The sequence below is a fragment of the Tupaia chinensis genome, unplaced genomic scaffold (genome assembly GCF_000334495.1).
Source record: "Tupaia chinensis unplaced genomic scaffold, TupChi_1.0 Scaffold000161_1, whole genome shotgun sequence".
Taxonomy (NCBI): domain Eukaryota; kingdom Metazoa; phylum Chordata; class Mammalia; order Scandentia; family Tupaiidae; genus Tupaia; species Tupaia belangeri.
In genome coordinates this window covers 2,924,485-2,928,529 of record NW_006159632.1, presented here as the reverse complement: position 1 = coordinate 2,928,529, position 4,045 = coordinate 2,924,485, and the positions used below count along the sequence as shown (strand labels likewise).

The 4,045-nt window shown below is 49.7% G+C and overlaps 1 long non-coding RNA gene across 1 annotated transcript in view; it reads left to right on the top strand.

The window, feature by feature from the left end:
- LOC114007366 (uncharacterized) overlaps positions 1 to 2,830 on the top strand; it is a 5,159-nt gene extending 2,329 nt beyond the window's left edge. The window contains exon 2 of the long non-coding RNA XR_003549000.1: positions 1,009 to 2,830. This is a non-coding gene — a long non-coding RNA (uncharacterized LOC114007366). The remainder of the gene's footprint in view (positions 1 to 1,008) is intronic.
- The last annotated feature ends 1,215 nt before the right edge of the window (positions 2,831 to 4,045 follow it).

Below are 4,045 nucleotides of genomic sequence, written 5' to 3'. Positions count from 1 at the left end.
ACCCCCACCCCCACCCCCCCGTCCCAGGGCGGATGTCCACTTGCAATCCCTCCTCCTCTTCTCAGGACTTTGGGCATGATCCTTCACAAGCCTGGTGTGTTTCTCAAGTCACTGTGTCCAGAACTTCACCTGCACAGTCAGCCATGTGGAATCCAGCTGCCTTAACCTCCACTCCACCTTCTGGCTCCAAATTCAGCTTTTTTTCAATGAACATGTATCTTATCAATTGTTCCCTTCCTGTATATTGACAGTTGAGTCATTATTTTTTTGTCGTGGTTAAATTTACATAACATTAAATTTACCGTTTTATCATTTTGTCTGTTTGTTTTCATTTTAGTGTGTGCTCACCAGAGAGAGAGAGAAAGTTAGAAATCACCCCCTGAGGGGAAGGGACACACTTCAATCCCTTTTCCTTCATTCTTCTTTCAGGATTTTTGGTATGCATGCACACGTGCCCAGTGTGTTTTTCAAGCCACCAGGCCCAGGACGGAAACGGGTCAGTCATGTGGGAATCCAGCACCTTAACCACCATGCCACCTGCTGGTCCCCAACCTGCATTTCTTAACCTCCAGACCCATCATGGAAAAAACAGACCTCGTCTTTACCAACCCTGAATAGACACAGCCTGGAAGCATTTTCCCACTTTCCAAACTCTGTTTCATGTATGAACACACAGGCCAAGTAGTTTAGACAGAGCAGCCCCGTTATGCCCCTCCTGCCCAGCCCAGCCTCAGGCAGCCTGGCCTAGTCCCTCCGCGTGCTTCTACGCGTCTCGGGCAGTTTACGATCAGACTTCCCGGCTGACCCGCTCCAGCGAGCCCTGTCCACCCGGTGCTATGGAATTCGAACTAGCCGTCTCTGTTTTACACCACGCCAAGCACCTTGGCCGGGGCCCCGTCTTCTAATTCATCTAGTGTTTCGTAACCCCGTCACTCTCGACTTTTTTTCGCTCTTCCTGCACAGCCTTCTGTCTTCCTGAAGTTAATTACTGTGCTTTCTTATTTGCAGAGTTTCCTATAAGCCTCTCAGAAACTCGACTCTACCATTTTCTTTTAAACTTTGCTCAAGACTCGAGACCGATTTGTCTTCATAGAGAGAAGCCTTCCCGAGTTTCCATGGTGGCCACCCTAGCGTCTGACGGGGTTCTTGCCCCCTCTGCCATCTGACTCCCGCGTCTGGCTCCCCTCCTTTAGGACTCTCCCGTGTGTGCGGGAACATGTATCTGGGGGTGCAGGCAGGTGCATGAAGTGAATTGAGACCTTGCTTATCTGAACACGCCTTAATCTGATTTTACACCTGGTTGATAATCGGGCTAGAATTAGAAATACTGATCCTTGAGAATTTTGAAGGCCCCGTTCTTGTGCCCTTTCACACCCGGAATGGCTGGGTATTTGGGGAAGCTGGGCTGGGAAGACGGGAGGAAGTGCAAGCTAACAGACACTGGGCGGGCCGTGAAGCGGGTGCTGTGGAGCCTCGGGAAGAAGCTCGGCACCCAGGGCCGCCAGAGGGTGTCAGGCGGGGCTCGCTGCTCGGAAGCAGCTGCTAGGTGAGAGAGAGCAGGTGGCATTGCCCCGGGGGTGGTGGGTACAGAGAGAAGGGGCCCCATGAAGCAACATTGTCATGGAGCTGTGACTCGTCCTTACCAGTGACTGCAGGGTGACAGCAGGGTGGAGCAGGGAGCTGCAGGAGAGCAGCAGGGACACAGCACCCACAGCACTGGGGCGTCCACCCTGAGGCACTTCTGTGTCAGCTCAGCCCGGGCAGGTGCTGCCCACCATGTCAGGGCCTGGGGCCTCCAAGTGCTGTCCTGGCTCTCAGCCGATGCCATGGTAGAACAGGCACCCCAGTCTCAGACGGCTCCTGTGCACAGGGCGGGAGGGAGCTGCGACGTGTTCAGCATCTAGGGAGGTCAAGCCTCCAGCATGCACGGAGGATTCTGGGAACCCTCTTGGTCCTGGGGTCCATCTGTAAAAAGACCCAGGTGAAGTCGTGTTGGCTGTCGCCTGGAAGGCTCCCTGCAGCTGTGTGCCACCAAGCTGTGCCTCGGGTCTCTGAGCATCCCCGGCTGGACCTGGGCCTTCCCTGGCTCTTGTCCTGCTCATGGCACAGGGGACGGGGCCTGGGCAGCGCCCTCCGAGCCTCTCAGCCAGCCTCCTCACACATGTGCCTGTCTGCTGTGATGGCTTAGTCAGCCAGCCAGACAGAGGCCATCCCTGTCAGGGTCAGCTTCCCAGCAAACAGCCATCACCCAATGGAAGGAAACGGCCCACAGGGAGCAAACAGCAGAAACCCATCAGCCTCCGGGGCTCTTACAAGTGTCTGGTAGCAAGATGAAGATTTGACCTCGAATGGTCGGAAGAGAACGAGAAGCAGGGGCATGCTTAGCATTTTCTGACGACACGTACCAGTGTTATTCAGGCAAGACCTTCGTATCTGCAAAGAGGATCCTATGACTAGAGATAAAGAGACTCGGTCTATGGCCAGCGTCTTCCCGGTGTCACAGGCTGGCAGCCACCAGCGTAAAGACCCAGAGGAACAAAAAGAATCAGAATGTCGACCACGATCAGTGTCTCCCCCAGGAGGGAAAGAAAATATGTCTTTGTGATAGGTTGCTCATTTAACTGTAATGTCCTATTCTTAAGCAATGCAGCCGTGAGATGGGAGGTGTGGGAAGGGAAGGAAAGGAAGACCACCCGCAGCCCTGACATCCTCGTACACTTGTTTCTGTTTTACCTCCTGCCACATTTGAGTCTCAGTTGTGTGCTGTGCACAGGTCTAAGCAGAGCTCGTGTAATTTTTCCTTTTTATTTATTTCTGGAGAGTCTATTTTTATGTAGGTGCAGTGGGTGTACCTAATGACAAAGAAGGGTAAGAGCTCCCCAAGGGGCTGTTGCCCTCCACCCTCGCGCTCCCAGCTTTAGTTTGCACTCCACTGGAACTTTCTGACTGTTTTGATTATTCTATTTTTTGTTATTACTTCTGTAAGTCTTAGCAATATCCTTATGATCTTATTTATTTTTATTACGGATTATTTTGATTACTATAAAAGATAGAAAATATAATCACCATCCAGCTCTATTAAATGCTATTTTCTTTTTTTCTAGCTCTTGTGTTATTAAAAAAATTTTTATTTTTTGATTTTTAGTTGTTGCTATAGGGCATGGAGCAGGGGGGATGGCCACGACTCAATCCCTTCTCCTCCATTCTCTGGATTTCAGGCATGCACACATGCCTAAATGTGATTTTCAAACTGCTGGTTCTGGGACTCAATCTGCAGAGTTGGTTATGTGGGATCTAGTCACCCTAATCTCTATGCCACCTGCTGGTCCACTGTAGTTTTTATTTAAAATTTTTTTTTTCAATAGAGAAAAGATGAACAAATGACCAAATTGGGGGAAAAAATGTGGCACATACACACTATGAAATATGACTCAGCCATAAAAAACAATGAGATCCAGTCATTTGATACAAGGGAGATGAATATAGAAGGTTTAATGCTAAGTGAAGCAAGCCAGACTAAGAAAGACAAACATTGTATATCCCTGCTCAATATATACAGAATATCTACCACTCTATGACAAAGATATAATAGCAGGGAGGGAAAATATAAAAACTATTCTTTTAAAGTCTCTCCCTCTACTTCTTTCATAAGAGAGAAACAGAAGCCAGAACCCCAAAGGGTGCTGACATTGCAGCTGTCCACGCCCAGCCTTAGCTGGCCCAGAACATGTACACATACATGCCTGGCATACTCAGGAGGTCTCCAGACACAGCCCTAGACCCTTCCCAGGCAGGGCAGCCCCACAGAGTGTTACACTACACCAACCAGCTCCCTTGCTTCTGTTTTAAAGAAAAAAATGTTGCAGCAACATTTGAACCTTTGCACCCACTTCGGCTCCCCGCCTCAGGGACCTTGTGCTCGGTGTCCACCTTCCCTGTGTTCATTCTCACAGCAGCGGTTTGCAAGCATTTGGGTCTCAGAATCCCTGAGTTCTTAAAAATTATGAAGGACCCCCAAATAATTGTCTTTTTGGTGATTACAGTA